General features: G+C 39.7%; 1 pseudogene; it reads left to right on the top strand.

Annotated features, from left to right (window-relative positions):
- The first annotated feature begins 417 nt into the window (after positions 1–417).
- LOC116628633 lies at positions 418–25,471 on the top strand (annotated as a pseudogene).
- Positions 25,472–26,114: the final 643 nt, after the last annotated feature.

Genomic DNA, 26,114 nt, shown 5'->3' on the forward strand with positions numbered 1-26,114 from the left:
TTGAGGTCTTCCATCCATTTTTAGTTTATCTTTCTATATGGTGTTAGAAAATGGTCGAGTTTCATTCTTCTGCATGTGGCTTTCCAATTTTCCCAGCACCATTTATTGAAGAGACTGTCTTTTTTTCCATTGCATGGTTTTTCCTGCTGTGTTGAAGATTATTTGGCCATAGAGTTGATGGTCCATATCTGGGTTCTCTATTCTGTTCCATTGGACTATATGTCTGTTTTTATGCCAGTACCATGCTGTCTTGGTGATCACTGCTTTGTGATATAGAAATGGGGCAACGTGATGCCCCCAGCTTTGTTTCTCTTTTTCAACATTTCCTTGGCGATTCGGGGTCTTTTCTGATTCCATACAAACGTTAGGATTGTTTGTTCCAGCACTTTGAAAAATGTCATTGAAACTTTGATCGACATGGCGTTGAAGGTATAGATTGCTTTGGGCAGCATAGACATTTTAACAAAGTTTATTCTTCCAATCCATGAGCATGGAAAGTTTTCCATCTTTTTGTGTCTTCTTCCATTTCTTTCATGAGTGTTCTGTAGGTCCTAGAGTATAGATCCTTTACCTCTTTGGTTAGGTTTATTCCGAGGTATTTTATGGTTTTTGGTGCTATTATAAATGGAATCAATTCTCAAATTTTTCTTTCCACAGTTGCGTTGTTAGTGCATAAGAAAGCAACTGATTTCTGTGCATGGATTTTGTATCCTGCCACAACACTGAATTGCTGTATGAGTACTAGTAATTTGGGGGTGCAGTCTTTTGGGTTTTCCACATAAAGTATCCAGTCATCTGCAAAAAGAGAGATTTTGACTTCTTTGCCAGTTTGAATAAGTTTTATTTCTTTTTCTTGTCTGACTGCTGTTGCTAGGACTTCTAGTACTATGTGGCATAATAATGGTGAGAGTGGACATCTTTGACGTATTCCTGATCTTAAGGGAAATGCTCTCAGCTTTTCCCCATTGAAGATGATATTCACTGTGGGTTTTTCATAGATGGATTTTATGAACTTGAGGAATATCCCTCTATCCCTATACTCTGAAGATTTTTAATGAGAAAAGAATGATGTATTTTGTCAAATGCTTTTTCTGCATCAATTGAGAGGACCATATGGTTCTTCTCTCTCCTCCTATTTATGTGTTCTATCACATTGATGGATTTACGAATGTTGAACCACCCTTGCCTCCCGGGGATAAATCCCACTTGGTCATGAGGGATGATCCTTTGAATGTATTGTTGGATCCTATTAGCTCGGATTTTGTTGAGGATTTTGGAATCCATATTCATCAGGGATATTGGTCTGAAATTCTCCTTTTTGATGGGGTCTTTACCTGGTTTGGGGATTAAGGTAATGCTGGACTCATAGAATGAGGCTGGAAGCTTTCCTTCTGTTTCTATATTTTGAAACAGCTTCAGGAAAATAGGTATTATTTCTTCTTTGAATGTTTGGTAGAATTCCCCAGGGAATCCATCACGCTCTGTACTCTTGTTTTTTGGGAGGTTGTGGATCACTGCTTCAATCTTGTTACTGGTTATTGGCCTATTCAGGTTGTCAATTTCTTCCTGTTTCAGTCTTGGCAGCTTACAGGTTTCCAGGAAGGCCTCCATTTCATCCAGCTTACTCAGTTTATTGGCATACAGTTGTTGATAATAATTTCTAATAATTGTTTCTATTTCCTTGGTGTTAGTCATGATCTCCCCCTTTTCATTCATAATTTCATTAATTTGGGTCCTTTCTCTTTTCTTTTGGATAAGTCTGGCCAGTGGTTTATCCATTTTATTAATTCTTTCGGTGAACCACCTTCGAGTTTAGTTGATCTGATCTATTGTGTTTCTGGTTTCTAATTCATTGATCTCTGCTCTAATTTTAATTATTTATCTTCTAATGTGTGGCTTAGGCATTGTTTGTTGCTTTTTCTCTAGTGCTTTAAGGTGTGAAGTTAGTTGGTGAATTCGGGATCTTTCTATTTTTTTGAGTGAGGCTTTGATGGCTATGTATTTCCCCTTAGGACTGCCTTTGCAGTATCCCATAGGTCTGGAACAATGAGTTTTTATTCTCATTGATTTCCATGAATTGTTTTAGTTCTTCTCTGATTTCCTGTTTGACCCAAACATTCTTGAGCAGAGTGGTCCTTAGCTTTCAAGTGTTTAAAATTCTTCCAAATTTTTTCTTGTGATGAGTTCCACTTTTAAAACATTATGGTTTGAGAATATTCAGGGAATAATCTCAATATTTTGGTATCTGTTGAGACCTGATTTGTGGCCCAGTACGTGGTCTATTCTGGAGAAAGTTCCATGTGCCCTGGAGAAGAATGAGTATTCTGTTGTTTTAAGGTGTAATGTTCCACACACATCTAAAAGAGGTCCTACTGGTCCAGTGTGTCATTCAAAGCTCTTGTTTCTTTATTGATTTTCTGCTTAGATGATCTGTCTACCACTGAGAGTGGAGTATTGAGGTCTCCTACACTTAACGTATTACTATCAATATGACTCTTTATTTTGGTGAACAGTTGGCTTATGTAGTTGGCTGCTCCCATGTTGGGGGTGTAGATATTTACCATTGTTAGAACTTCTTGTTGGATAGACCCTTTAAGAATGATATCATGTCCTTCTCTGTCTCTAACTACAGTCCTTAGCTTAAAATCTAATTTGTCTGATATAAGAATTGCTACCACAGCTTACTTTTGAGGTCCGTTGGCATGGAAGATGGATCTCCATCCCTTCACTTTCAGTCTGGATGTATCTTTAGGTTCAAAATGGGTCTCTTGTAGACAGCATATGGATGGGTCCTGTCTTTTTATCCAATCTGCAACCTTCTGCTGTTTTATGGGAGCATTTAGGCCATTCACATTGAGATTGATTTTTGAGAGATATGAATTTATTGTCATCATGTTGCCTGTGAAGACCTTGTTTTTATACATTGTCCCTGTAAATTTCTTTTCTATATCACTCTTGGGGTCTTTCTCCTTTTATAAAACCCCCCTTAATATTTCTTCCCAGGTAGACTTAGTGGTCACATATTCTTTTAGTTTCTGCCAGTCTTGGAAGCTCTGCATTTCTCCATCCATTCTAAATGACAGCCTTGCCAGATAAAGTATAATTGGCTTCATGGTCTTCTCGTTTAGTTCGCTGAATATGTCTTGCCAGGCCTTTCTGGTTTGCCAGGTCTCTGTGGATAAGTCTGACGTTATTCTTTTGTTCCTCCCTCTGCACATAAAGAATCTCTTCCCCCTAACTACCCTTAAGATCGTTTCCTTGGTTCCAAGATTTGCAAGTTTTACTATTACATGCTGGGGCATTGGCCTGTTCTCCTTGATCTTGGGAGGGGTCCTCTCTGCCTCTAGGACACAAATATTTGTATCATTCCCCAGATTAGGGAAGTTCTCAGCTATGATTTCCTCAAATATACTTTCTAGACATGTCTCTCTCTCCACCCCTTCAGGGATCCCAATAATTCTGACATTGGAACGTTTCATGGTGTTACTTATTTCTCTGATTCCATTTTCATGGATTTTGAGTTGATTTTCCTTGGCCTCCTCTTTTTCCTTCGTTTCTATCATTTGGTCTTCTAGATTACTAATTCGTTATTCTCCCTCGCTTGCCCTGTTAGATTATCTGGATTAGATTGGATCTCATTGATAACATTTCTAAGTTTTGCCAGTTCAGCTTTCATTTCTGCCCCTAGAGACTCTATGTTTCCATTAATCGATTTCTCCATTCTAGCTATTGTCTCCCCAACTGCTATCCTGAATTCTATTTTCAATATCTTGGTTATATCTGTATCCATTTGTAAATCTGTGGCAGAAGTCACAGTCTCTGTGTCTGTCCTGTTTTGGGGGTTCCTCCTCCTAGTCATTCTGTTGAAGGGGAGTTGAGGGAATGTATAGAGTCAAAATTATTGACCACAACCCAAACATCATGCCCTGTTTTATAGGGACCTTAGGGTTGCTGGCCTCTTGCTTTCCTAACCTGTTTTCTAAGGGAGGGTCCTGCCGCCTGTTACTCAGGCAATCCTCTTTGGGTAGAGTTGCCTTGCCCCTGTGGCGGTGGATGGGCTCAGTAAAAACCATTTTTATGGGGCTTTTGTTCTCTGGCGGTTTTCCCTGGTGGCTTTCTGTGTCTCTTCTGAGACTCAGAGCAGAAGAGACCATTTCCAACCCTCTGCCTCAGAGCAGAAAAATTGCAGCCTGTTCCTCAGTGAGCTCTCCAAACCACACTATCTCAGTTTGTGTCTATGCTGCTATAAACTGCAGTCTCCTGGGTTGCGTGCCCCTCAGCAGCAGTTCCAGTCCTTCCCTCCATGTCGGGGCATGTCTCTGCCTTTTGTGCTTCTAAAACCACCGGCTGCCCACAGTTGGCATGCACGGCCCCACCGCTCTGGGTTTCCATCCAGGGACCTGACCTAAAGTCCTTTCCCCATCACTACTGGTCTGCGAGTCTGTGCTCCGTCCCCAGTGAAGGAGGCTATCACTCACTGGCAGTTGAGATTCCCCACGGCTCAGCTCCCTCCTCTGCCATTTATCTTCCAATATCTGCCCACAGAATCAAGGCTTCCTGCTTCATACCTCGAAACCAACCACCTGCAATATTCTGTTTGTAGAAATCCAGATATCTTTTTATATCTCAGGCTGATTTCATGGGTGTTCAGAGTGGTCTGGTAGATATCCAGCTCAATTGCCAGGACTGGTTGAAACAGGGTCCCTACTCCTCTGCCATTTTTTCCCCTCCTACAAAGGCTGTCCTAATGGGGAAATACATAGCCATCTAAGCCTCACTCAAAAAAAAAAAAATAGAAAAATCCCAAATACACTAATTAACTTTACACCATAAGAAACTGGAGAGAGAAGAACAAATAAAGCCTAAGCCACGCACGAGAGGGGAAATAATTAAGATTAGAGCAGAGCTAATGATTTAAAAACCAGAAATACAGTAAAGCAGATCAAGGAAACTAGAGGCAAGTTCTTTGAAAAAATTAGTAAGATCGATAAACCACTGGCCAGACTTATCCAAAAGAAAAGGGAAAGGACCCCTATTAATAATATTTTGAATGAAAGGGGAGAGATCACAACTAACACCACAGAAATAGAAAGAATTATTAGAAATTATTATCAACAACTATATGACAATGAATTAAGAACCTGGAAGAAATGGGTGCCTTCCTGGAAACCTATAACCTCAAAGACTGAAACAGGAACAAATTGACAACCTGAATAGACTAATAACCAGTAACGAGATTGAAGCACTGATCCAAAACCTCCCAAAAAACAAGAGTCTGGAGCCTGATGGATTCCCTGGGAATTCTACCAAACATTCAAAGAAGAAATAATACCTATTCTCTGGAAGCTATTTCAAAAAATAGAAACAGAGGGAAAGCTTCCAGACTCATTGTATGAAGCTAGCATTACCTTGATCCCCAAACCAGGCAAAGACCCCATCAAAAAGTAGAATTTCAGATCCATATCACTGATGAATATGGATTCTAAAATTCTCAACAAAATCATAGCTAATAGGATCCAACAATACATTCAAAGGATCATCCCTCACGACCAAGTGGGATTTATCCCCAAGATGCAAGGTTGGTTGAACATTCGCAAATCAATCAATGTGATAGATAGCCCAGTGATGGGTATTAAGGAGGGTATGTACTGCATGGACATTGGTTGTTATTCGAAAACAATGAATCTTGGATCACTACATCAATAAGGAAGGATGTATTGTATGGTGACTAACATAACATAATAAAAAATTAAAATTAAATGTATTATTCCCACAATCATGTTGGATTTATTCCTGAACTGAAGCGGTCATACAGTGTTTGTAAATCATTCAACAGGATACACCACATTAATAAAAAAAAAAAATGATAAGAACCATGTGATCCTATCAATAGATGCAAATTTAAAAAAAGCATTTGACAAAATACAGCCTCCATTCTTCATTAAAAAAAAACCCTAAACAAAATAGGTATAGATATAAAATACCTCATCATCATAAATGCCATATATGAAAGACTCACAGCTAATATCATCCTCAATGGGGAAAAACTTTTCCTCTAAGATCAGGGTTAAGATAGTGATATCCACCCTCTTCATTATTATTAACATAGTACTGCAAGACCTAGCCTCAATAATCAGAAAACATAAAGGAATAAAAGACATCCAAACTGGCAAGAAAAGAAGTCAAACTTTTTCAGTATTTGCAGATGACATGATACTGTATGTAGAAAACCCAAACGGGGACACCTGGGTGGCTCAGTCGGTTAAGCGTCTGCCTGCGGCTCAGGTCGTGATCCCAGGGTCCTGGGATCAAGTCCCACATTGGGCTCCCTGCTCAGTGGGGAGCCTGCTTCTCCCGCCCCCACTCCCCCTGCTTGTGTTTCCTTTCTCACTGTGTCTCTCTCTGTCAAATAAATAAATAAAATATTTAAAAAATAAAAATAAAAAATAAAATAAAATAAAATTTGTATGGAGCCACAAATATCCTAAATAGCCAAGACAATTCTGAAAAAGAAAAGCAAAGCTGGAGGCATCACAATTCCAGACTTCAAGCTATACTACAAAGCTTTAGACATCAAAACAGTATGGTACAGGCACAAAAACAGACACATAGATCAATGGAATAGAATAAAAAACCCAGAAATGAACCCAGAACTATATGGTCAACTAATCTCCAATAAAGTAGGAAAGAATAATTAATAATTAATTGAAAAAAGACAGTTTCTTCAACAAATGCTGTTCTGTTAATAGGACAGCAACATGTAGTAGAATGAAAGTGGACCACTTTCTTACACCACACAGAAAATAATGGATGAAACACCTAAAGTGAAACAGGAAACCATCAAAATCCTAGAGGAGAACACAGGCAGCAACCACTTTGATCTCAGCCATAAAAACTTACTAGACACATCTTTGGAGGCAAGGGAAACAAAAGCAAAAATGAAGTATTTAGACTTCATCAAGATAAAAATCTTGTGCTCAGTGAAGGAAATAATCAACAAAACTAAAAGGCAGCCTGTGAAATGAGAGAAGATAGTTACAAATGATGTATCAGATAAAGGGCTAGTATCCAAAATTTTTAAAGAACTTATCAAACTCAATACACAAATAAACAAATAATCCAGTTAAGAAATGTGCAGAAGACATTTTTCCAAAGAAGGCAATCAGATGGCTAACAGACAATTGAAAAGATGCTCAACATCACTCATCATCAGGAAAATATAAATCTAACCACAATGATATACACCTCACACCTTTCAGAATAGCTAAAATTAACAACAGAAGAAACAACAGATGTTGGCAAGGGTGTGGAGAAAATGGAACCCACTTACATTGTTGGTAAGAAAGCAAACTGGTGCAGCCATTCTGAAAAACAATATGGATGTTCCTCAAAAAGTAAAAAATAGAACTCCCCTATGACTCAGCAATTACATTAGTAGGTATTTACCCAAAGGATAAATAATACTGATTTGAATAATACTGATTTGAAGGGGCACATGCAAATCAATATTTATAGCAGTATTATCAATAATAGCCTAATTATGGAGAGAGTCCAGTGTGCATTAGATGAATGGATAAAGAGCATGTGGTACATATATGCAATGAAATATTATTCAGCCATCAAAAGGAATGAAATCTTGCCATTTGTTATAACATGGATGGACCTAGAGCATATTATGCTAAACAAAGTAAGTCAGTCAGAGAAAGACAAATACCATATGGTTTCACTCATATGTGGAATTTAAGAAGGAAAACAGATGGATATATGGGAAGGGGAAAAAAGAGATAGGGATGGGAACCATAAGAGACTCTAGTTTGTATTTCACTTGGGTTGTGGTTGATATTTTGGTTTACCTTTCTCATTCATCCATTCTTCTCTGGGCATAATGACTATAAGGAAGACTTCACAACAAAAGAAAGAAAGAGAGGTAATACTCTTTGACACAGATCTACTCAATATGGATATAAGTAAAATATCACAGCGGGAATTCAGGATAATGATTATAAATTTACTAGCTTGGTTTGAAAAAAAGCATAAAAGACACTAGAGAATCTCTTAGTGAAGAAAAAAAATCTAATCAGTCCAAAATTAAAAATGCTTTAACTGAGCTGCAGTCTAAATTGGATGCTCTAAGAGCTAGGGTAAATGAGGCAGAAGAGAAAGTGACATAGAAGACAAGATGATGGAAAGGAAGGAAGCTGAGGAAAAGAGAAAAACAACTAATGGACCATGAAGGGAGGCTTTCAGAAATCTGTGATACCATAAAGATAAACAATATTAGAATTATTGGGGTGCCAGAGGGAGAAGAAAGAGAGATGACAGAAGATATATTTGGTTTTTTTTTTTTTTTAAGGTTGTATTTATTTGCGAGAGAGAGAATGAGAGGGAGGAGCGGACTCCCTGCTGAGCAGGGAGCCCGATGCGGGACTCGATCCCAGGACCCCAGGATCATGACCTGAGCCGAAGGCAGTCGCCCAACCAACTGAGCCACCCAGGCGCCCATATATTTGGGTTTTTTTTTATATTATGTTATGTTAGTCACCATACAGTACATCATTAGTTTTTGATGTAGTGTTCCATGATTCACTGTTTGTGTATACCATCCAGTGCTCCATGCAATATGTGCCTTCCTTAATATTTGACCAAATCATAACTGAGAGCTTCCTTAATCTGGGGAAGAAAACAGGCATACAAGTCTAAAGATAGAGAGGACACCTCTCAAAATCAATAAAAATAGATTGACCCTCCAACGTATAATAATGAAGCTTGGAAATTTCAGAGATTAAGAGAAAATCCTGAAGGCAGCTCGAGACAAGAGGTTCTTACAGATGTAGGAATATAAGATTGGCAACAGACCTATCCACAAAGATCTGGAAGGTCAGAAATGGCTTCCATGATATATTCAGGGTACTAAATGAGAAAAACATACAGCCAAGAATACTTTATCCAGCAAGACTGTCAATCAGAAGGGAAGGAGAGATTATGAGCTTCCAAGAAAAACAGAAACTACAAGAATCTGTGACACTAAATTAGCCCTGCAAGAAATATTAAAGGGGATCCTCTAAGAGGAGAGACCAAAAGTAACATAGACCAGAAAGAAACAGACCATCTACAAAAACATGAACTTTACAGGTAATAGAATGGAATTAAATTAATATCTTCCGTTTTTTTTTTTTAAAGATTTTATTTATTTGACAGAGAGAGACCCACAGCGAGAGAGGGAACACAAGCGGGGTAGTGGGAGAGGGAGAAGCAGGCTTCCCGCGGAGCAGAGAGCCCGATGTGGGGCTCGATCCCAGGACCCTGAGATCATGATCTGAGCCGAAGGCAGACGCTTAACGACTGAGCCACCCAGGCGCCCAAATTCATATCTTTCAATAGTTATTCTGAATGAAAATTGGCTAAATGCTCCAATCAAAAGAACACAGGGTATCAGAGTAGATAAAAAAGCAAGACCCATCATATGCTGTCTACAAGAGATGCATTTTAGACCTAAAGACACATCCAGATTGAAAGTGAGGAGGTGGAGAACCATTTATCATGCCAACAGACCTCAAAAGAAAGCTGGGGTAGCAATCCTCATATCAGACAAATTAGATTTTAACCAAAAACTGTAGTAAGGGATGAAGAGGGACACTATATCATACTTAAAGAGTCTATCCAAAAAGAAGATATAAAACTTATAAGTATTTATGCTCCTAACATATGAGCAGCCAATTATATAAACCAATTAACAACCAAATTAAAGAAACACAATTATAATAATACAATATTAATAGGGGACATCAACACCCCACTCATATCTAAGACCATCTAGACCATCTAAGCAGAAGATCAACAAGGAAACAAAGGCCTTGAATGACACACTGGACCAGATGGACTTCACAGATACATACAAAGCATTCCATCCTTTTTTTTTTTTTTAAATTCATTATGCTATGTTAGTCACCATACAATACATTATTGGTTTTTGATGTGGTGATCCATGATCTATTGTTTTCGTATAACACCCAGTGTTCCATGCAGTACGTGCCCACCTTAATACCCATCACCGGGCTAACCAATACCCCCTCCTCCCTCCCCTCTAAAACCCTGTTTGTTTCTCAGAGTCCAGAGTTTTTCTCATGGTTCATCTCTCCCTCCAATTCCCGCTCCCCATTTTTCCCTTCCATCTCCTAATGTCCTCCATGTTATTCCTTATGTTCCACAAATAAGTGAAACCATATGATAATTGACTTTCTCTGCTTGACTTATTTCACTTAGCATAATCTCCTCCAGTCCCAACCATGTTGATGTAAAAGTTGGGTATTCATCTTTTTTGATGGCTGAGTAATATTCCATTGTATATACAGACCACCTCTTCTTTATCCATTCATCTGTTGAAGGGCATCTCAGCTCTTTCCACAGTTTGGCTATTGCGGACATTGCTGCTATGAACATTGGGGTGCATATGGCCCTTCTTTTCACTACATCTGTATCTTTGGGGTAAATACCCAGGAGTGCAATTGCTGGGTCATAGGGTAGCTCTATTTTTAAATTTTTGAGGAACCTCCACACTGTTTTCCAAAGTGGCTCTACCAACTTGCATTCCCACCAACAGTGTAAGAGGGTTCCCCTTTCTCCACAACCTCTCCAACATTTGTTGTTTCTTTCCCTGTCCATTTTCACCATTCTAACTGGTGTAAGATGGTATCTCAATGTGGTTGTAATTTGGATTTCCCTGATGGCTAATGATGATGAACCTTTTTTCATGTGTCTATTAGCCATTTGTATGTCTTCTTCAGAGAAGTGTCTGTTCATACCTTCTGCCCACTTTTTGACTTGATTATTTGTTTTTTGGGTGTTGAGTTTGAGAAGTTCTTTATAGATCTTGGATACCAGCCCTTTATCTGTAGTGTCATTGCAAATATCTTCTCCCATTCTGTGGGTTGCCTCTTTGTTTTGTTGACTGTTTCCTTTGCTGTGCAGAAGATTTGGATCTTGATGAAGTCCCAGAAGTTCATTTTTGCTTTTGTTTCACAAGCTTTTGGAGATGTATCTTGAAAGAAGTTGCTGTGGCCAATGTCAAAGAGGTTACTGCCTATGTTCTCCTCTAGGATTTGGATGGATTCCTGTCTCACACTGAGGTCTTTCACCCACTTTGAGTTTATCTTTGTGAATGGTGTTAGAGAATGGTCGAGTTTCATTCTTCTGCATGTGGCTGTCCAGTTTTCCCAGCACCATTTATTGAAGAGACTCTTTTTCCCATTGCATGTTTTTTCCTGCTTTGTCAAAGATTATTTGACCATAGAGTTGAGGGTCCATACCTGGGTTCTTTATTCTGTTCCATTGGTCTGTATGTCTGTTTTTGTGCCAGTACCATGCTGTCTTGGTGATCACAGCTTTGTGGTCTGTATGTCTGTTTTTGTGCCAGTACCATGCTGTCTTGGTGATCACAGCTTTGTAATATAGCTTGAGATCGGGCAACGTCATGCCCCCAGCTTTGTTTTTCTTTTTCAACATTTCCTTGGTGATTCGGGGTCCTTACTGATTCCATACAAATTTTACGATTGTTTGGTCCAGCACTTTGAAAAATGTCATTGGAATTTTGATCGGGATGGCATTGAAGGTAGAGATTGCTCTGGGTAGCATAGACATTTTAACAATGTTTCTTCTTCCAATCCATGAGCATGGAATATTTTTCCATCTTTTTGTGTCTTCTTCCATTTCTTTCATGAGTGTTCTGTAGTTCCTAGAGTATAGATCCTTTACATCTTTGGTTAGGTTTATTCTGAGGTATCTTATGGTTTTTGGTGCCATTTTAAATGGAATCATTTCTCTAATTTCGCTTTCTACAGTTGCATTGTTAGTGAATAAGAAAGCAACTGATTTCTGTGCATTGATTTTGTATCCTGCCACATTACTGTATTGCTGGATGAGTTCTAGTAATTTCGGGGTGGAGTCTTTTGGGTTTTCCACATAAAGCATCTTGTCGTCTGCGAAAAGAGAGAGTTTGACATCTTCTTTCCCAAATTGAATACACTTTATTTCTTTTTGTTGCTGATTGCTGTTGCTAGGAATTCTCAAACTATGTTGAACAATAGTGGTAAGAGTGAGCATCCTTGACGTGATCCTGTTCTTAAGGGAAAGGCTCTCAGCTTTTCCCCATTGAGGATGATATTCGCTGTGGGTTTTTCATAGATGGATTTTATGAACTTGACGAATGTTCCCTCTATCCCTATACTCTGGAGAGTTTTAATCAGGAAAGGACATTGTATTTTGTCAAATGCTTTTTCTGCATCAGTTGAGAGGACCATATGGATCTTCTCCCTCCTCTTATTAATGTGTTCTGTCACTTTGATTGATTTTCAAATGTTGAACCACCCTTGCATCCGGGGATAAATCCCACTTGGTCATGGTGGATGATCCTTTGAATGTATTGTTGGATCCTATTAGCTAGGATTTTGTTGAGGATTTTGGAATCCATATTCATCAGGGATATCGGTCTGAAATTCTCCTTTTGGATGGGGTCTTTGCCTGGTATGAGGATTAAGGTAATGTTGGCCTTATAAAATGAGTTTAGAAGTTTTCCTTCTTTTTCTATTTTTTGAAACAGCTTCAGTAGAATAGGTATTATTTCTTCTTTGAATGTTTGGTAGAATTCTCCAGGGAATCCATCAGGCCCTGGACTCTTGTTTTTTGGGAGGTTTTTGATCACTGCTTCAACCTCGTTACTGGTTATTGGCCTATTCAGGTTGTCAATTTCTTCCTGTTTCAGTCTTGGCAGCTTATAAGTTTCCAGGAAGGCCTCCATTTCATCCAGATTGCTCAGTTTATTGGCATACAGTTGTTGATAATAATTTCTAATAATTGTTTCTATTTCCTTGGTGTTAGTCATGATCTCTCCCCTTTCATTCATAATTTTATTAATTTGGGTCCTTTTCTTTTCTTTCGGATAAGTCTGGCCAGTGGTTTATCGATCTTATTAATTCTTTCAAAGAACCAACTTCTAGTTTCGTTGATCTGATCTACCATGTTTCTGATTTCTAATTCATTGATTTCTGCTCTAATTTTAATTATATCTCTTCTAGTGCGTGGCTTAGGCGTTGTTTGTTCCTTTTTCTCCAGTTCTTTAAGGTGTAGAGTTAGTTGGTGAATTTGGGAGTTTTCTATTTTTTTGAGTGAGGCTTGGATGGCTATGGATTTCCCCCTTAGGACCGCCTTTGGAGTATCCCATAGGTTTTGGACCAATGTGTTTTCATTCTCATTGATTTCCATGAATTCTTTAAGTTCTTCTTTGGTTTCCTGGTTGACCCAAAAATTCCTGAGCAGAGTGGTCTTTAGCTTCCAAGTGTTTGAATTTCAGCCCAATTTTTTCTTGTGATTGAATTCCAGTTTTAAAGCATTGTGGTCTGAGAATATGCAGGGAATAATCTCAATCTTTTGGTATCGGTTGAGACCTGATTTGTGACCCAGTATGTGGTCTGCTCTGGAGAAAGTTCCATGTGCGCTCGAGAAGAATGAGTATTCTGTTGTTTGAGGGTGGAATGTTCTGTAAATATCTATGAGGTCCATGTGGTCCAATGTATCATTCAAAGCTCTTGTTGCCTTGCTGATTTTCTCCTTAGATGATCTGTCCATTGCTGAGAGTGGAGTATTGAGGTCTCCTACAATTAACGTATTGTTCTCAATATGACTCTTTGTTTTGGTTAACAGTTGGCTTATATAGATGGCTGCTCCCATGTTGGGGGCATAGATATTTACAATTATTAGATCCTCTTGTTGGATAGACCCTTTAAGAATGATATAGTGTCCTTCTGTGTCTCTTATTACAGAGTTTAGTTTAAAATCTAATTTGTCTGATATAAGAATTGCTACCCCAGCTTTCTTTTGAGGTCTGCTGGCATGGAAGATGGATCTCCATCCCTTCCCTTTCAGTCTGGATGTATCTTTAGGTTCAAAATGAGTCTCTTGTAGACAGCATATGGATGGGTCCTGTCTTTTTATCCAATCTGTAACCCTGTGCCGTTTTATGGGAGTGTTTAGGCCATTCACGTTGAGAGTGATTTTGGAAGATATGAATTAATTGTCATCATGTTGCCTGTGAAGACTTTGTTTTTATAGATTGTCCCTGTAAATTTCTGTTGTAGATCACTCTTGGGGTCTTTCTCCTTTTATAGAACCCTCCTTAATATTTCTTGCAGGGCCAGCTTAGTGGTCACATATTCTTTTACCGTCTGCTGGTCGTGGAAGCTCTGCATCTCTCCATCCATTCTAAATGAAAGCCTTGCCGGATAAAGTATTCTTGGCTGCATGTTCTTCTCATCTAGTACCCTGAATATGTCTTGCCAGGCCTTTCTGGCTTGCCAGGTCTGTGTGGATAGGTCTGACGTTATTCTGATGTTCCTCCCTCTGTACGTAAGGACTCTCTTCCCCCTAACTGCCCTTAAGATGGTTTCCTTCGTTCTAAGATTTGCAAGTTTTACTATTACATGCCAGGGTGTTGGCCTGTTTTCCTTGATCTTGGGAGGGGTCCTCTTTGCCTCTAGGACTCGAATGTTTGTTTCATTCCCCAGATTAGGGAAGTTCTCAGCTACGATTTGCTCAAATACATCTTCTAATCCTCTCTCTCTCTCCACTCCCTCCGGAATTCCAAATATTCTGACATTGGAACGCTTCATGGTGTCACTTATTTCTCTGATTCTATTTTCATGGATTCTGAGTTGTTTTTCCCTGGCCTCCTCTTTGCCCTTTTTATCTATTATATTGCCTTCCAGGTCGCTTATTTGTTCTTCTGCCTCAGTTACCCTAGCTGTTAGATTATCTAGATTGGATTGGATCTCATTGAGAGCATTTTTAAGTTCTGCCAGTTCAGCTTTCATTTCTCCCCTTAGAGACTCTATGTTGCCATTAATTGATTTCTCCATTCTAGCCATTGTCTTCACAATTGTTAGCTTGAATTCCGTCTCCGACATCTTGTTTATATCTGCATCCATTTGTAAATCTGCAGCATAAGTCATAATCTCTGAGTCTTTTCTATTTTGGGGGCTCCTCCTAGTCATTCTGTGGATGGGTGTTTGAGGGAATGTATAGAGTCCAAATTATTGACCAGAACCCAAGCAAGATGCACCTGTTTTCTTGGGACCTTAGGGTTGCTGGCCTCTTGTTTTCCCAGCCTGTCTTCTGGGGGAGGGACCTGCCATGCTGTTACTCAGGTAACCCTGTTTGGGTGGAATTGCCCTGCGGGGGCATGGGGTGGGGGATGGACTCAATCAGTATCAGTTTTGGGGGCTTTTGTTGTCTGGTGGCTTTCCCTGGTGGCTTTCCGCGTCTCTTCCACGAGTCAGAGCAGAAGAGACCATTTCCAACCCTCTGCCTCAGAGCAGAGAGATCGCAGTCTGTTCTTTAGTTAGCTCTCCAGGCCACACCATCTCCGTTTCTGTCCACGCTGCTATAAACTGCAGCGTCCTGGGTTGTGGGCCCCTCCCCAGCGCTCCCAGTCCTGCCTCCAGGTCAGGGCATCTCTCTACCCTTTGTGCTTCTAAAACCGCCAGCCGCTCCCAGTTCACGCGTGAGTGACACCGCCACTCCAGGATTCTGACCCGGGGGTTGCAGTTCGCAGGTGCCACCCCACCGCTCCGGGTTTCCCTCTGTGGGCTGCAGTTCGCCTGCTCTGCCCCGCCGCTCCGGGTTTCCGCCCCCGGGGCTGCAGTTCGCAGGCGCAATCCCGCTGCTCCGGGTTTGTGTCCCGGGGGCTGCAATTCGCCAGTGCGACCCCGCCGCTCCAGGTTTCTGCCCCAGGGGTGCCCTAGATTCCTTTCCCACCACTACCGGTCTGTGAGTCTGTGTCTGTCCACAGTACGCGAGGCTGTCGCTCATCAGCAGTGTTGGATCCCCACGGCCAGGCACCCTCCCGCTGCTGTTTATCCTCCGATATCTGCCCGCAGAATCATGGCTCCCCACTTCGTACCTGAAACCTAACCACCTGCAATATTCTGTTTGTAGAGATCCAGATCTTCTTACATCTCAGGCTGGTTTCATGGGTGCTCAGAGTGGTCTGGTGGCTATCCAGCTCAATTCCGGGGACCAGTTGAAATAGGGTCCCCTACTCCTCCACCACCTTTCCCCCTCTCCAGAGCATTCCATCCTAAAGCAACAGAATACACATTCTCCTCAAGGGCACATGGAACATTCTCCAAAATAGATCACATACTGGGTCATAAATGAGGTCTTGACCAATAGCAAAAGACTGAGATTATTCCCTGCATATTTTTGGATGACAATGCTTTGAAATCTGAACCCATTCACAGGAGGACTTTTGGAAGGAAGTCAAACACTTGGAGGCTAAAGAGCATCCTACTAAAGAAAGAATGGGTGAACCAGGAAATTAAAGAATTAAAACAATTCATAGAAAAGAATGAAAATGAAAACACAGCTGTTCAAAGCCTTTGGGATACAGCAAAGGCATCTTAAGAGGGAAGTACATAGCAATACAACCCTTTCTCAAAAAATTAGAGAAGTCTCAAATACACAGGTAAACATATACCTAAAGGAGCTGGAGAAAGAAGAGCAAATAAAGCCTAATCTGAATAGAAAAGAAATTACAAATACTAGAGCAGTAATCAATGAAATAAAAACCAGTAGAACAGTAGAACAGATCAATGAAACTAGAAGTTGGTTCTTTGAAAAAATTTAATAAGATCAATAAATCTGTAGTCAGAATTATCAAAAAGAAAAGAGAAAGGACCCAAATTAATAAAATCATGAATAAAAGTGGAGACATCACGACCAACACCAAGGAAATAAAAACAATCTTAAAAAGATATTATGAGCAACTACATGCCAACAAATTATTCAATCTGGAAGAAATTGATGCATTCCTGGAAATTTATAAACTACCAAAACTGAAACAGGAAGAAATAAAAAACCTGAGTTGACCCATAACCTGCAAGGAAATTGAAGTATTAATCAAAAATCCCCCAACACACAAGAGTCCAGGGTCCGATAGCTTCCCAGGGGAATTGTACCAAACATTTAAATAAGAACTAATATCTATTCTTCTGAAGCTGTTTCAGAAAATAGAAATGGAAGGAAAACTTCCAAGCTTGTTCTATGAGGCCAGAATTACCTTGATACCAAAAACAGACAAAGACCCCAATCAAAAACAATAACAGACCTATATCCCTGATGAATATGGATGCCAAAATTCTAACAAAGATACTAGCCAAGAGGATCCAAGAGTACATTAAAGGGATTGTTCTCCATGACCAACTGGGATTTATTCCTGGCAGGCAAGGGTGGTTCAACATTCACAAATCAATCAATGTGATACAATACATGAATAAAAGAAAGGATAAGAACCATAGGATCTTCTCAACTGATGCAGAAAAAGCATTTGACAAAATACACCATCCTTTCTTGATTAAAACTCTCCACAATGTAGGGACAAAAGGAACATACTTCAGTATCATAAAAGCCATCTAAAAAATGCCCACAGTGAATATCATTCTCAATGGGGAAAAGCAGATTTTTTCCCCTAAGGCCAAGACCATGACAGGGATACCCACTCTCACCACTGTTGTTCAGCAGAGTACTAGAAGTCCTAGCCTCAGTAATCAGAAAACCAAAAGTAAAAGGCATTCAAATTGGCAAAGAAGAAGTCAAACTCTCACTCTTCGCAGCTGACATGATACTTTATGTGAAAACCCAATAGACCCCACCTCCAAAATTGCTAGAACTCATACAGTAATTCAGCAACGTGGCAGAATATAAAATCAATGAAGAGAAATGAGTTGCATTTCTATACACTAGCAATGAAACAGAAGAAAGAGAAATTAAGGAATTGATCCTATTTACAATTGCACCAAAAACCATAAGATACCTAGGAATAAACTTAACCAAAGAGATAAAGGATCTGTACTCTGAACACTACAGAACACTTATGAAAGAAGTGGAGAAAGACACAAAGAAATTGAGTAACATTCCATGCTCATTGATGGGAAGAATAAATATTGTTAAAATGTCTATGCTACCCAGAGCAATCTCCACATTCAACGCAATACCTAGCAAAATACCATCAACATTTTTCACAGAACTGGAACAAATAATCTTAAAATTTGTATAGAACCAGAAAAGACCCCGAATACCCAGTAGAATGTTGAAAGAGAAAACCAGAGCTGTTGAAATCACAATTCCAGATTTCAAGCTATATTACAAAGTTGTAATCATCAAGAAAGTATGGTATTGGCACAAAAACAGACACATAGATCAATGGAACAGAATGGAAAACCCAGAAATGGACCTTAAACTCTATGGTCAACTATTCTTTGACAAAGCAGGAAAGAATATCCAATGGAAAAAGGACAGTCTCTTCAATAAATAGTGCTGGAAAATTGGACAGCCACATGTAGAAGAATGAATCTGGACCATTTCCTTACACCATACACAAAGATAAACTCAAAATGGATGAAAGACCTAAATGTGAGAGAGGAATCCATCAAAATCCTAGAGGAGAAAACAGGCAGCAATCTGTTCGACCTCGGCCACTGCAACTTCTTGCAAGACACGTCTCTAAAGGCAAGGGAAACAAAAGCAAAAATGAACTATTGGGACTGCATTAAGATAAAAAAGCTTCTGTACAGCAAAGGAAAACAGTAAAGAAAACTAAAAGGCAACCTACAGAATGGGAGATATTTTCAAATGACATAGCAGATAAAGGGCTAGTATCCACAATCTATAAAAAACTTATTAAACTCAACACCCCAAAAACATCCAGTCAACAAATGGGCAGAAGACATGAACAGACATTTCTCCAAAGAAGGCATACAAAAGGCAAACAGACACATGATAAAATGCTCCATATCACTTGGCATCAGGGAAATACAAATGAAAACCACATAGAGATACCACATTACACCAGTCAGAATGGCTAAAATTAACAAGACAGGAAACAAGAAATGTTGGCGAGAATGCAGAGAAAGGGGAAGAGTCTTACACTGTTTTAGGAATGCAGGCTGGTACAGCCACTCTGGAAAATGGTATGTAGGTTCCTCAAGAAGTTAAAAATAGAGCTACCCTATGACCCAGCAATTGTACTACTAGGTATTTACCCCAACGATACAAATGTTACAAATGTTGAGATCTGAAGAGCACCTGCACCCCAATGTTCATAGCAGCAATGTCCACAATAGCCAAACTGTGGAAAGAGCCAAGGTGTCCATCAATAGATGAATGGATAAGGAAGATGTGGTATATATATATACAATGGGATATTACTCAGCCCCCAGAAAGGATGAATACACTGCATTTACATTGATGTGGATGGAACTGGAGGTTATTATGCTGAGCAAAATAAGCCAAGCAGAGAAAGACAATTATCATATGGTTTCACTCATATGTGGAACATAAGAAACAGGGCAGAGGATCATAGGGGAATGAATGGAAAACAGAATGGGAAGTCATCAAAGTTGGCAAAAAACCATGGGAGATTCTTAACTATAGGAAACAAAATGAGGGTTGCTAGAGGGGAGGTGGTTGGGAGGAGGGGGTATTTGGGTGATGGGCATTAAGGAGGGCATGTCATGTGATGAGCACTGGATGTTATAAGAAACTGAGAAATTTCTGAATACTACATCTAATGTAGAAACTAATGATGTACTGTAAATTGGCTAATTGAATTTAAATGAAATTTAAAAAAAGAAAGTGAAGATGATACAAATAAATGTAAAGATTTAATGTGTTCATGCATCAGAAGATTTAATATTGTTAGAAAGTCCATACTACACAAGGCTATCTACAGACTTGATGCAATGTTTACCAAAATTCTGATGTTGATTTTTCACAGAAATTTTTTAAAAATCCTAAAATTTATTTGGAACAACAAAATACCCTGTATAGCTATAGCTATGTGATGGAAGAACAGAGCTGGAGGCATCAAACTTATTGATTTCAAAATATATTACAAAGCTACAGTAAACATATCAGTATGCCCCTGACATAACAACAGACATATAAACCAATTGAACTGAATATAAAGCCCAGAATTTTAAAAAAAAGTTATTTATGAAAAGTGATATTTAACAACAGTTCTAAGAGCACACAATGAGGAAATGGTAGTCTCTTGAATAAATGCTGTTAGGAAAAGCAGATATCCACCTACAGAATAATAAAACTTGACACTAATCTCAAATTATATTAAAAAATCAACCAATTTCAAGCCTAAAGCATAATTATTCAACCCATAAAACTTCAGCAAAAAAATAAATAAATAAGGAAAAGCTTATTGACATTGGTTTAAGCAATGATTTTTTGGATATGCCATCAAAAGCACAGACAACAGAAGCAAAAGTAGGTAACTGTGATTTTATAAAACTAAAATGCTTCTACAAAATAAAGAAAACAATCAGCAGAGTTAAGAGACAACCTAAAGAATGAGAGAAAACATTCGCAAACAATACATCTGGTAAGTGGCTTATATTAAAAGTATTTAAGGAACTCAACTCCTTAGCATAAAATGTAAATATCTGGATTAAAAAAAAAAATAGGCAAATTATCCGGACAGACATTTCCCTAAAGAAGATATATGAATGGCCAACAGATATATGAAAGGGTGCTCAACATTTCTAATCATCTGGGAAATGCAAATCAAGACCACAATGAGATCTCTCACAGATCTTTGAATGGCTATTACCAAAAGACAAGACACTACAGCAGAGAACTACAAGAAGGCTTTAGGATCTAGGGTTACTTCCAGCTGACACCCAGTAAAAACAAAAACTCTTAGTCATAGAGCCTAAAGAATATTAGTTCTGCCAAATTCTAAATGAATTTGCAAGAACATTCTTCCTCAGCCAAGCACTAAGGTGACAAAAGAGAAAAGAGCCTAACACCGTGGATTTTATGAGATATTACATGTGTCTTATTGTAAGCCGTTAATTTGTGATAATGTGTTATGCAGCAATACAAAGCTAATACAAGTACCAAAACTGACTCAAGAATAAATAGAAAACAAATAGATCTGTTCCTACTGAAGTAATTTAATTTATAATCAACAACTCTCCCACAAAGAAAATAGCAACAAATGGTTTCCCTGGCAAGCTTACCACATTTTTAATTTTTTTTTTATTTTAAGATTTAAAAATTTTTTATTTTATTTATTTAAGAGAGTGTGAGCCAGTGAGAGAGACAGAGAGCACAGGCAAGGGGAAGGAGCAGAGGGATAAGCAGACTCCCCATCGAGCAGGGACCCCAAGGTGTGACTCTATCCCAGAACCCTGGGATCATAACCCAAGTGGAAGGCAGACACCTAACCAACTGAGCCACCCAGGAGCCCCATGTTTACCACATTTATAAGGTACCAGTCTATACAATGGTCTAGAAAATTGATTGAAAAACCCACTTGAGGCCAGCTTTACCATGATACCATAAGCAAACAAAAACATTAAAAGAAAACTACAAAAATTTTTCATTAACATAGATTCAGCTATTTAAAAATATTAACAAATTGAACTCACCAACACTTAAAATGAAGATAGTTTATCCCCAAAATACCAAGAGTGAGTTAACATTCAAAAGTCAAATAATTTAATTTACCATAGTAGAATACAGTTTTAATCTCAATAAATATAAATACTACAAATTGTTGACAAACTAAAAATAGAAGATAACATTCTCAACTTGATAAAGTAAATCTAAAAAACCCTACTAAAATAAATATGTCCATAATGGGGAAGGAGTGAAAAATTTCCCCCCAGATCAGAAATAGAGTAAGCATGTCCCCATCACTATTTCCATTCAGCATTGTACTGGATTTCTTATATAATGCAATTAGGCAAGAAAAATAAATAAAAGACATAAACATTTGAAGGAAATAAGTAAAATTAAATTTATTCAGAGATAACATGGCTGTTTACATGGAAAATCCCAAAGAATCTATACAAAAGTGAGAGGGGGGAAAGATGGCGGAGGAGTAGGGGACCCTATTTCACTGGTCCCCGGAATTGAGCTGGATATCTACCAGACCACTCTGAGCACCCACGAAACTAGCCTGAGATGTAAGAAGATCTGGATCTCTACAAACAGAATATCGCAGGTGGTTGGTTTTGAGGTACGAATTGGAGAGCCGTGATTCTGTGGGCAGATATTGGAAGATAAACGGCAGCGGGAGGGTGCCTGACCGTGGGGATCCTACACCGCCGGTGAGTAACAGCCTCACGTGCTGTGGAGGGGCACAGACTGGAAGACCAGCAGCGTCAGAGAAAGGACTTTAGGGCAGCCCCCAGAACTGAAACCCAGAGCGGTGGGGTTGCGCGCACACGAACTGCAGCCCCCAGACGGAAACCCGGACAGGCGGAGTCGCGCACACGCGTACTGCACCCGCCGGGGCGGAAACCCAGAGCGCCAGGGTCTCGCCGGTGAACTGCAGGTCCCGGGGTGGAAACTCGGAGAGCCGGGGTCGCGCGCACGCGAACTGCGGCTCCCGAGTCGGAAACCGAAGCGGTGGAGTCCCGCGCGAACTGGGAGCGGCTCCGGTTTTAGAAGCACAAAGGGCAGAGATGCGCCCCGACCTGGAGGCAGGACTGTGAGCACTGTGGAGGGGCGCACAACCCAGGACGCTGCAGTTTAAAACAGCACCGACAGAAACGGATATGGTGTGGCCTGGAGGGCTCACTGAAGAACAGACTGCAGTCTCTCTGCTCTGAGGCAGAGGGTTGGAAACGGTCTCTTCTGCTCTGACTCGCGGAAGAGATGTGGAAAGCCACCAGGGAAAGGCACCAGAGAACAAAAGCCCCAAAAATCAACCACCTGGGATATTCTGGTTGTAGAGATCCAGATATATCTTCTTACTGATTCTTACTTGGCTGATTTTGTGGGTGTTCCGAGTGGTCTGGTAGATATCCAGCTCAATTCAGGGGACCGGTTGGAATAGGGTCCCCTACTCCCCCACCATCTTTTCCTCCCCTTTTTTCCCAATGCCTGCTTTTCATGGCCTATGTGCTAAGAATTGTGTTTACAATTTTAAGTCATTAAAAAGAAAATTTCAAAACACATGAAAATTAATATGAGATTCTGTGTCCATAAATAAATGAAGTTTTATTGGAACACAGTTATACTTACTTTTTTATTCATGGTTTATGGTTGCTTTTGTGCAACAGTGACAGTTGAGTAGTTGTTTCAGAGACTGTACCCTGCAATGCCTAAAATATTTACCATCCAACCCCTTACAAAGTAAGTTTGTCAGCCTATGGTCTATAGTACAGATTAGTGTGACTAGTGTTCTAATGTATAAATGTGTTGGGGTATTTATTTAAAACTCTTTCAGAGGCTCTTGTTTTAGAATCTTAAGAGAAAAGAACTCAGATCTCTGTAAAAGCTAAACAAACTTGCTCCAGTGTTAGCAAGGAAAATTATCTTTAGTTTCAAATTATGTTGCAGTATAATAAAAAAGGTCCATATAGTGTGAAAAAAGAAAAGGAGCTGGCTGACACCAATGTCTTCCCTCACCCCCCAGGATAAACACAGAGCCACTCGTGGGAAGCACGAAGCCCAACAGTACCTACAATGACTGCCTAAATTGCATACACTAAGTCACAGCCCCTTGCACTCTGGTGGGCCTACCCTTTTCAGTCTAGCTTACCTCAGTCCCAAAGCAAAGGGCTCCTGCTCCAGAAGACCAGGACAAAACCCTGCCCACACCACGTCAACCAACCAGAGTTCTCCAGACCTCAGTTCCAGTGGAGCTGGTGTCAAGTTTCATTACACAGGAAAACCAGAACCCACCTGGATAAAAGTTTCCACATTCAGGCCAGGAACCAAATACTACCCACAGTAAGCAAGAATATGTATGCAAACTATTGGCCTGATGGATACAAGCCAAAACACAACAGCAGAGTTCACAGCACACACCACAGACACTCCCTGAAGTGCCAGAACCTAGGCACTACATGACCTCTTGTTCATAAGGCCTTTACTTTCAGGGTCAAGAGACATAACTGAGTTTCACCAGAGGGAGGGGGATTTTGTTTTAGGGCTTCCATTTTTCTCTAGTGAATTAAGTTAGAGAAAACTCATTTCAAAAAAGCACAAGCACCAAAAGAAAAAAGATTAGAATTCCTCAGAATTTGGGTGCCTGGGTGTCTCAGTTGGTTAAAGTGTCTGCCTTCTGCTCAGGTCATGATACCAGGGTCCTGGGATTTAGTCCCATGGTGGGCTCCATGCTCAGTAGGGAGTCTGCTTCTCCTTCTCTCTCTGCCCACCCCCCACCCTGCTCATGCTCTCTCCCTCTCAAATAAATAAAATCTTTAAAAAAAATTCCTCAGAATTTAAAAATTTTGTGCTTCAAAATATCCTATCAAGAAAGAAAAAAAAAAAGAGGGAACATTTGTAAATCATGTATCTGATAAGGGATTTATAGAGAATTTATAGAATACTTGCAACCCAATAAGAAAAAGAAAAATATAGGTGCAAGAAATGACAGCGCATCAGGGTGGGGCACAGTTTTGGCTCCCCTTTCCCCCTTGCTGGGCATGAGGTGTTTATGGGGCACCCGCTGCTGCTGCTGCTACTGCCACCACCACCACAACTGGTTGCTATCTCTATAGCAAGGAGGAGGAGTACTAGTTCAGCGACACAACTACAAAAATAAAGGATAAAGTATTTTATGAAACAAATCTTCAATCGAGTATAACATTTTGATGCTTGGCATCTAGATTCCTTGTGCCCTCACTGTGCCAGCAGCACCTGTAGATCATAGCCAAAGAATTTGTGTAGTTTGGGCTTGCCAACTGGATGAAGAGATGAAGAAAATTCATCCAATTATTTGAAAATATAATTACGTTGCTATGGACACAGAGTTTCCAGGTGTGGTTGCAAGACCTATTGGAGAATTCAGGAGCAATACCAGCTATCAATACCAAATATTGTGATGCAATGTAGACTTGTTAAAGATAATTCAACTGGGACTGACATTTATGAATGAGCAAAAAGAATATCCTCCAAGAACTTCAACTTGGCAGTTTCATTTTAAATTTAATTTGCCAGAGGACATGTATGCCCAGAACTCTATAGAGCTACTAACAATATCTGGCATCCAGTTTAAAAAAACATGAGGAGGAAGGAATTGAGACCCAGTACTTTGCAGAACTTCTTATGACATTGGGAGTGGTCCTGTGCAAAGGAGTCAAATGGTTATCATTTCACAGTGATTATGACTTTGGCTATTTAATCAAAATCCTGACAAATTCTAACTTGCCTGAAGAAGAACATGACTTCTTTGAGATCCTTTGATTATTTTTTCCTGTCATTTAAAAGTGAATTACTTCAGGAAGAGCTGCAAAAATCTCAAAGGTGGTTTACAAGAAGTTGGTGAACAGTTAGAGCTAAAACCAGTAAAACCACAACATCAAGCAGGATCTAATTCATTGCTCACAAGAATGACCTTTTTCAACATGAGAGAAGTATGACAACATCAGTGCCTTTTTCTCAATTGGTTCTCAGGTTGAGAACATTAAAAATCTTATGGCAAAAAAAGAAAGGAAAACATAACTAAAAATGAGCATATTATCTGAATAGACATTTCTCCAAAGATGATATACAAATAGTCATTAAGTGCAGGAAAAGATACTCAACATCATTAGTCATTAAGGAAATGCAAATCAAAACCACAATAAGATGCTACTTTATATCTATGAGGATGGCTATAATAAAAAGGCTAAATAATGACAAGTTTTAGTGAAGATGTAGAGAAATTGGAACCCTCACACACTCCTGATGGGAACGAAAAATAGTTCAGCCTCTTTAGAAAACAGTCTGGCAGTTCCTTAAAATGTAAAACACTAGGGGAGGGGGGAAAGATGGCGGAGGAGTAGGGGACCCTATTTCAACTGGTCCCTGGAACTGAGCTGGATAACTACCAGACCACTCTGAGCACAGACGAAACCAGCCTGAGATGTAAGAAGATCTGGATCTCTACAAACAGAATATCGCAGGCGGTTGGTTTTGAGGTACGAAGTGGAGAGCCGTGATCCTGTGGGCAGATATCGGAGGATAAACGGCAGCGGTAGGGTGCCTGGCTGGGGGGATCCTACACCGCCGGTGAGTGACAGCCTCGCGCGCTGCGGACGGGCACAGACTCGCAG

The sequence above is a fragment of the Phoca vitulina genome, unplaced genomic scaffold (assembly GCF_004348235.1).
Source record: "Phoca vitulina isolate PV1807 unplaced genomic scaffold, GSC_HSeal_1.0 scaffold124, whole genome shotgun sequence".
Classification (NCBI taxonomy): Eukaryota; Metazoa; Chordata; class Mammalia; order Carnivora; family Phocidae; genus Phoca; species Phoca vitulina.